The sequence below is a fragment of the Nicotiana tabacum genome, chromosome 21 (assembly GCF_000715075.1).
Source record: "Nicotiana tabacum cultivar K326 chromosome 21, ASM71507v2, whole genome shotgun sequence".
In the NCBI taxonomy this organism is placed as follows: Eukaryota; Viridiplantae; Streptophyta; class Magnoliopsida; order Solanales; family Solanaceae; genus Nicotiana; species Nicotiana tabacum.
In genome coordinates, this window is record NC_134100.1 from 87,388,819 (window position 1) to 87,398,517 (window position 9,699).

General features: G+C 34.5%; 1 long non-coding RNA gene across 1 annotated transcript; it reads left to right on the forward strand.

Moving 5' to 3' along the window:
• The first annotated feature begins 218 nt into the window (after positions 1-218).
• LOC107784186 (uncharacterized) lies at positions 219-1,793 on the forward strand. The gene is made up of 3 exons (XR_001647644.2): positions 219-417; positions 667-735; positions 1,169-1,793. It is a non-coding gene; the product is annotated as an uncharacterized LOC107784186 (long non-coding RNA).
• The last annotated feature ends 7,906 nt before the right edge of the window (positions 1,794-9,699 follow it).

Genomic DNA, 9,699 nt, shown 5'->3' on the forward strand with positions numbered 1-9,699 from the left:
CCATATAAATTTCATGGCCCCACAAAGCTTACCCTTTAAGCTTTTAAGACCACAAGTTTAAAAAATTCTTTTTTATTAAATTACGTGTCGAGTCAAACTATGTCATCTAAATTGAAACGGGAGGGAATAGAATTTTTGGTCCACACGCTACCGTTCCTTTGCCTATAATTTACTCACTCTCCTAGAGTTACGATTTGCTAAAATGGCCAAGGTCTGGGAAGTGTATAAAGAGTAAAAAGATCTGGTGATATGATTTTGATAAATCTCATTTGGTTTTCTTCATATTTTGAATTTTTTCTGTTGAATCTTTTACATGCAGGTTAGTAATTTGTATATCTTTTGTTGGTAGTCTTCAAAAGTGGAATGAAGACACAATTCCTCTGCAATTTCTTCTTCTCCAGCCTTCGTTCCCCATCTGTGTGTAACTTTCTTTCTTTTGGTGTTTAACCTACGTCTTTGAGTTTTGCCCTTCTTTTCTGTCTCCTGATTTTGCTTGCTATTAATCTTCCATTGGATATAATTTTTTCGTTCTTTTTAACAATTTCTTGCTAGATTTTTACATGCATGTCCGGAATTATATCTCGCTTTTAATTACATGTTTGGAATACTGAGTCTTATGAAGAGAGTAGTGTACTGGACGGTCTAATAAGCGCCATTTTGTCGCAGAACACCACTGAAGCTAACTCTCAGAGGCCTTTTGCTTCCCTCAAATCCTCTTTTCCAACCTGGGAATCTGTAAGCTTTTTTTCAAATTTGGTTTATTTACTTCAATTTCCTCATAAATTCTTGCTTTATGATGGCTAAGGCTTTGATTAACCAAAGACCGTATTTTTATTTTGAGTTTATAAGGGTAAATCTTCCTCTGATTAAACTCTTCTGAGGTGCTTTTTTCGTTTATTTTAGGCTTTTGCGATTATTACATGTTATGTTCGCTCAATGCATTCATAGTTTGCTAATATTAGTGAAAGTGAACCTTCTCAAAATAAATAACGTATCAGTGAAAGTGAACTGATCAAAAAGAATAACATACTAAAAATATTCCTTTGTTGAACACCTTCGACTTTAATTTGATTTTGATTTTCCACTAAATTTGTGCCTGCATGTTAGTCACTGCTCTTAATTTTACAATCATCCTCTTTTTCTCAAGAATTTTATTTTTTGTTATCAGGATATCATGGCACTAAGAGGCAACATCAATCAAATAACAACCAATACACCAGATTGGATATGTAAGGTCCAAATTGTCGACATAAGTCGAGAACGAGAGAGTCCCGAAAAAAAAGTTAGATTTCAAAATCTGATTTTCCAAGATGAAGAGGTAATTATCTCTACTGCAACAACATATATTCAACTTTCTATCATTATCATTTTACTGCATTTGTAACAAAAATTGAAACTTTACAAGAGCAACAAATTCGGGGAGTCGTGTATGGCGATGCCATTCCATATTATGCTGACAAGCTTAAACTCTTTCAGACATATCTAATCTCCACTGCAAAGGTTAAAGTTTCATCAACTTTATATGGTCCACCAATATATAAATTTTATTGGGTGCTTGATCGCGAGACTATAGTGGAACATATTGAGCCAAATAATGAGAGTGAGAAACATGATGAGCACAAATTACTTGGAAAATCAAACGAAAAGTCCCATTACATGTTTGTTAGCTACCATTATTGGCAAAACACTCTTAAGTCCCACTTCTTTGAAAGAGCGTCGGTTTTTTCCTTTGATTATGAAAGGGCTTGGCATTGCATTTTTAATTTTTCCTTAGTGACTGACTGCTTTTTATAACATACTACATGACATTATCGTACTGGCATCTATTGTTTTCAACGTCCTTTCAATTTTGCCAGCAACTACTACTATTTATCTTATTCCACCTTTTAGTATGATTTTCAAGATAGCTCGTCAGCACTGTTTGAAGTATTAAACTGCATTGCACTCTTCTAATTCAGAACACAAACATGCTAAAACTGATAAGTTGGAGTTCAATCAAGGTGCAAGATGAATCATTAACAGTAGAGCAAAATATTGTCAAAGAAAATCAAGAGAACCCAAATATCAAGATTATGGAATATCTGTAAATATCTGTAACTATATCGTGGTCAGGAAGGAGCACAAATGCATGTGTGGCCGTTGTTCTACCGAAAGTATTATTTGATCTGATAACAAAAGTGACTTAAGCTAAAATTCCGGCAAAGCATTTATAACGGTTAGCATAACGGTTAGGATCGGAAATCCGGGTAGTGCGGAATTTAGCCAAACAACGGTATAATGACAATAACAAATACAATGGAGGTTGATAACAACGGCAATTAAAGAAGATAAAGAAGACACAAATTTAACGTGGTTCGGTCAAAGTGACCTACGTCCACAAGCGGAGAGCAGCAATTTTATTATACCAATAAGAGTACAAAAGAGAGTACAAAATTAGAGTAAATACTCTAATTAATCCCAAATACCCTAAGAGAATAACCTCACAAGATCACTTCAAAAAAATTTCTTTCAGACAAGTGCTTCCCAATACTAACTCTCATACAAAACACTCTTAATAAAGGAGGGAAGGAAGAAACAAGAAATGAAGACTCAAGTCTTGTTGATGTGTCTAAAATGAACTAATGGCCTTCCCTTTTATAGGCAAAAAAGTCTTGGCCTCTTAGGTGTAAAAGAAGAGATACAACTTGTGCAAATGATGTCCACCACATAATACAATATTTTTGGGTTCCAAAGAATATTGCCAACAAAGTCTACACTTTGCAAAGATGCTTACGCTTATGTGAGATGGACTTCATTAGCCAAAATATTGGCCATAATTACAAATCTCCACCTTGGCCTAATTTTGGCTGATATAGTAAGTTTGCTCCACCTTCTCCGCAAAAGCCCCAATGGCCATATGTCAAAATTTAATGCCATCAAAATCAGACAAGTTAACTGATACCGAAAGTGTAGTAGGGCCTATAACAGTGGAGCCCAATAAAGTATACAACGAACCACATCTGTGTGCTTTCATGATCACAAGAGTACCTTGAAAAATTTTTAGAACTCCACCTTCATCAGTGAATTTGCACCCAAGGGATTTTAAAGTGCTCAAAGAGATGAGATTTTTCTTCAACTGAGGAACATATCTAACATCGGTGAGAGTTCTCACCACACCATCGTGCATTCTGATTCGAATTGTACCCTTGTCAATAACGTTGCAAGTAACATTGTTACCTAGTTGGACAACTCCACCTGCAACTGAATCATATGTAGAAAACAAGTCTCTGCTAGGACACATATGATATGAACAACCGGAATATAAAATCCACTCATTGTCTAATCTGAAACTAGATTCAATTGCTAAAAATATAATTCCCTCAATCTCATCAGTTGCTACACTAGCTTCGACGGTGTCAGTATTTTTGTGCTCATTTTTTCTTTCTTTATGTTTTTCTTTATTTTTCAATTTATAGCATTCAGAGATAATGTGACCTTTCTTATGACAATAGCGACACTCTAAATTATTGTATCTGGATATGGAGTCAGATTTTCCCCTAACAAACAAGCCAATTTCCGCTTGAGTTCCACTAGCTTCCCCAGTAATATCACTATCTATCTGTTCTTTTGATTTTAAGATAGATTTAATATCCTTATAAGAGATATTATCCTTTGCATAAAGCATAGTATCTCTTATATGCTTAAAAGATGGGGGTAGAGAACAAAGCAGTAACACGACTTGATCCTCATCTTTAATTTCAGCATCTATATTACTCAAATCCATAAGAATGGAATCAAAGGTGTCAAGATGAGAGAGAATAGAGGTACTTTCACCCATACTAATTGTATAAAGCTTCTGCTTCAGGTAAAGTCTATTTTCCACCGTGCTCTTTATATATAAGGTTTTCAATTTTTTCCACATGCCTTTGGTTGTGGTTTCTACAGAAACTTCACGTAAAACCTCATTTGAGAGATTTAAAATGATACCTGCTTTTTCCCTTTTGTCTATGACGACAAACTCCTCATCCGTCATTTTATCCGGCTTCTTCTCATTTTCTTGCAACGCCAAGTCTAAGCCATCTTGAATTAGGATAGCTTCCATCTTTAATTGCCACATTCCGAAGTTTGCACTTCGGTCAAATTTCTCAACGTAGGTCTTTGTTAGAGTCATTTTGGCTATTGAAACTAACCCGGTTAGATCCGGCTTTGATACCAATTTGTTAAGATCGGAAATCCGGATAGTGCGAAATTTAACCAAACAACGGTATAATGACAATAACAAATACAATGGAAGTTGATAACAACGGCAATTAAAGAAGATAAAGAAAACATAAATTTAACGTGGTTCGGTCAAAGTGATCTACGTCCACAAGCGGAGAGGAACAATTTCACTATACCAATAAGAGTACAAAAGAGAGTACTAAATTAGAGTAAATACTCTAATTAATCCCAAATACCCTAAGAGAACAACCTCACAAGATCACTCCAAAGAAATTTCTTTGAGACAAGTGCTTCCCAACACTAACTCTCATACAAAACACTCTTAATAAAGGAGGAAAGGAAGAAACAAGAAATGAAGACCCAAGTCTTGTTGGTGTGTCTAAAATGAACTAATGACCTTCTCTTTTATAGGCAAAAAAGTCTTGGCCTCTTAGGTGTAAAAAAAGAGATACAACTTGTGCAAATGATGTCCACCACACAATGCAATATTTTTGGGTCCCAAAGAATATTACCAACAAAATCTACACTTTACAAAGATATTTATGCTTATGTGAGATGGACTCCATTAGTCAAAATATTGGCCATAGTTACAATAACAAATAGCTTCCCTAAAAACATTGAAAGTTTTGATCGTTCTCATTTGCACGTCACACAAATCTATATAAATAATATATAAATTACTATCATTCAATTGGAGAGACAAAATTCACCTGAATTTCACCGGACTGACGTTTTTTCATCTTGAGCAGAGTTCAAATACATGAAATGAGGTATACCCTCTTGCTTGACAACAACCACAGAAATCCTAATGATAAAGAGAATCATTTTATCCTAATATATACAACAATTACAGAAACTACAAACTATCCAATTCACATATTGCCTCAGGAAAATAATACTTCGGCGGGAATATTTAAATTTGCCCTACGTACGCAAGCAACAATAATTCAAGAGTTGCTTCCCTTAGATTTAGCTAAGGAAACATTAACTAGGTACAATAAGCATAATTCAGTAAAAACGTTTTATGTCATACTTACCTTTCTCACCATAGAAAATGAATTAAACTTACCTTTCTCACCATAGAAAATGAAATCCTCAAGCTTTAATCCAACTTCCTTATTCATTCCTATATGAAAAAGAACTTTATTTATAAGCTTCATACTTCAAACTTAACAAATTACTAAATCAGAAATCGAGAAGTTAGCTTTTAGTGGCTAGAAATTCTTTTTCTTGGTAGGAATCTACAAAACTTTTATAGGAATCTGCATCTTAAGCAGGAAACCAAGTCCCTCACAAGTCACAAGCAAGTAGCAACCATACGGAAATAGAAAGACGGGGGAAAGAATAAATTTTTACAGCATTAAGAACTCAAGTTAGCCATAGCTGAAACACATAGAGCCCAAGGAAGCATTTTTCTTTCACCATTCTACATTAAATCAACATTGAGCAATGCATGCACTAAAGAACTAAAGTACTGCTTTTTAGCCAGAGAGAGAAACATTCACAGGCAACTCACTTCCAAAATCTAAGTTGAACCAAAAGAAAGAATAAAGTTTAATTTTTTAATGTTCACAGCAAAACCAAAAAGACCAGTAGTTTAATTCACAATTAAATACATACATATAAAAGTATATGATAACTTTTGAAAAATAGGTAAGCAAAATTCCAATAGAGAAGGAGAACAAACCATAGTCCTTGCAGCTTTTAACAAGTTCTTCCTTGACCACAAGTACAGAATCTTTGCAATTCCTCTCCAAGAATCTCCAGAAAAATCCCAAAGTTGATGAGAGAAGAATAATTCTGAGGGAAAAAGAAATTAAACCAGTGAACCCAACTCAAGTAGTTGCACTGCCAATTTCATGTTCTTGACTTTATGACAACTCACTACCATTACATAATAAAGATTCATCTACTCCAAAATGGCACAATGCAGAAATTTAACTTCAAGAATGACATGTCTAGAGATGGATTTTAATGAGAGGAAGAGAGAGAAGGAACAATCAATCGGCAGAAAGAAGAAAAAGTTTGGGAAACAGAAATTACCACTTGTCCATATAAATAAAAGTAACTACTCCTATAACACGTGTCGCCCAAAAGAATTAGTAAGAACCAAAATATTAGAATGCCCATTATTAGATATCAATAATTACCAAATTGCCAATGTTCGTACACTTCAACTCATGTTTACATTAAAAATTGTGCAATAAGTTGAAAAATTCTTTTTTTTGGGTTTGTCAAAAAAAATTGTAAACTAGTAAACTGCTCTATTCTTGGTATTATATGTATATAAATCATATATTTTATTTATGTAAAAATTATAATATATTTTAAAATATATACAAAAAATATTATACACATATATATATATATATATATATATATATATATATATATATATATAGTACATGCATGAACGTTTATATTTTATTATATATATGCATGTCACTACCCAAAATCCCTCCGAAGGAGTCGTGATGACACCTAGTCTCTAAAATTAGGTAAGCCTAACACATACCGAAATTATAACAGGTTTTACTAAACAACTATTAAACATTAAAAAAAACTATTAAACATGAACCGAAAATTCTAAATAAGCCAACAATCTCAACATGATACAATATCTCAAAACCGATAGTACAAGTCATAAGCCCTTCTAAGAGTAACTATATATAATGAATACATCACTGTTCCAGAATAATAGACAACAATAGAAATAAATACAACGCAAGGTAACTTCGGAGCATGCGAACGTCCAACAGGTGTAACTTGAAGTTTACAGCCGCACAAGCATATGTCTCAAAACTAACTTGACCCAAAGTACCTGGTTCTGCACAAAAATGTGCAGAAGCGTAGCATGAGTACACCACAGTGGTACCCAGTAAGTATCAAGCCTAACCTCGGTAGAGTAGTGACGAGGCCAGGTCAAGACACCTACAAGACGTGTAAACTTGTGCAGGATATAACATAAAGCTAACAAGGAAATAACATCAATTTAAGGCCAATAGTAGACGGATTCCAAATTACAATCAAGAGTGAAAATAATGGGAGCAAGAATAACAACGAGAAACAACCAAATAATCAAGCAACAACACACCCGGAGTACAGGTGAGATATGAATGTGTCTAAGCAAGGAAAATCGATGACAACTCAATCAATCAAATCATTCATAATGCACGCATTTCAACAAGAATTATCCCATATACCACTTCTCATAATCTCATATCATATGTCCCAATTTCCAAACTTTACACACAAGGCACCTTGTGCCCAAATTTTCCAAATCACTTTCGCACGGCAAAATTCACGTGGTACCCGGTACATAGTATCCGTATCAAATGCTAATTAAGATATTCAAGAGATTTATTTATATATCGTAAAGTAAAATTACAGTTTCTGAACCAAGTAGAAAATCAGTGAGAAAATGAGTTTATTTTAGAAATCATTTGGGTGAAGAAAATAACATTTTCAAATAAAATAAAGCATCGGACAAACTACTGAATTTAATATAGAATTTATTAAATTAAAACATAATAACGATTCTTTTTAAGTAAAGTAAAAACATCAGACATGGTAAGGAGATTAAGTTGAGAAATCAATTAAAGTAAAATATGACAACTATTAAAAATAGTAAAGTACCGAATGAAACGACAAGTTTTAACTTAATAGTCACATGAGGTAAGCATGTTAATAATTCTTTTATTTAAACCCGTTATGTTACCAACAACTCAACAGGGTATGAGATAATGACTCGGCGTAGTAAATTCATCTAACTCGATCCTCGAAAATCAGTAAAAATCAGGAATACCAATCCTCGAAGTCTCGTACGAAAGAACCGAAGCCAACACAATACATCAAGGAATACAAAACACATAAAGTGTTGTGGCGTGCAACCCGATCCCACCATACAACATGATCCTCCCTTATTCCACCATGTAAATATCAATAATAATAAGTAAATATATATGTTGCGGAGCGCAACCCGATCCCACCATATAATCAGAGTCAATATCATAATTTTCCCTAATTTCACCATATCAATCCACCCTAATTTCACCTGTTGCGGCGCGCAACCCGATCCCACCGTACAACATAAATCCATCCTTATTCCACATATTGCGGCGTGCAACCTCATCCCACCGTACAACATAAATCCACCCTTATTCTACCTGTTACAGCGTGCAACCCGATGTCACGCCCTGTTTTCTCGCGAAAGCGGGTTTCGACGTGTGACAACTCTTTTAAATGGGTATTAAAAGAGAAGAGTCGTCACCTAACGATTTTGAGGTGCGTAAGGACACCTATTTGCAAATAATTCCGTTTGACTAGTTCGTGTCACCAAATATCAGGTAAGAGCTCAAATTACCTCAAAGAGAAGGTGTTAGGCACTCTTCGAGGTCCAAAACTGTGGGTCCCGGCCGAACTTTAAACTATGTGGATTATGTAGTTAGTCTAGGTGATCAAATAAAAAAAAAGAAAATTTAGAAGTCGGAGAGTCTTATTATAACTCATGAGAATCGATACAAAATCTTAATGACTACAAGGATACAACTACATTGATCTATGTTAAATGACTAAGTTTAAATAATGAGTTCATAAAGAAATAAGGGAGGGATCCTAAGTTTTTTGCCTAAAGGATCACCCCGTGCAACATAAATAATACTTCGCAACTCCCTTAAGGTGGGGGTTGCTCATATTATTCAGCGGGCACAAAGTACCATCTCCTGCTACCCGATTACTATGTTAAAGTTGTTTACCTAAAGGCGCTCTAATTCAATTCAAGGTCGTACCCTATACGTGCACTATCCGTCCCACACTTATGGCCCAGGAGGCTTTGGACCTTTATTTGGGTGGTTCTTGACTCTTCTTAGGATGCTCAAAATGATAAAACTAGCGCAGATTCAAAAAAACATTTAGGACTACACATAAGTACAATTAAAGGCTCAAGTTAACCTCACCACATAAATAACAACTGCACGCTGGCAGTTAGGCAATAGACGATTTCAGACGCATTAGAGTCATTAAATCCTATAGGCATAGTTTCTATGTGATTCTGATATCTAATGTTGTATAGGCAACATTGAAGATTTAAACTAACGAATTTGCTGATTAAAGGTATTACAAACCTATAGGCATAACATCTATATGGTTTATGTAACAAGACAGTGAAACGATCTCAGAATTCCGAATTATCAGTGCTAATTTTATAGACATGTGTCTCGAGAAGGTGACAGTATCCTATATACGGGATTTCTAATAGTTAATAATTATTCTTGATTTTATAACACTTTACTCCTATAGGCATGTCATCTAGGCATGGCAGTGTAATGAAGACAACATAAGTAGTTGATTAAAAGATTAGAGTCCTATAGTCATGATATCTAGATGGGCAGTACACTAAAAAATAATAGAAGCAATAGACCGATTGATTATTTGAAGTCCTATAGGCATGGTTTCTAGGTTGACAAAGCAAAACATGTGTTATTGTATCCTATAGGCATG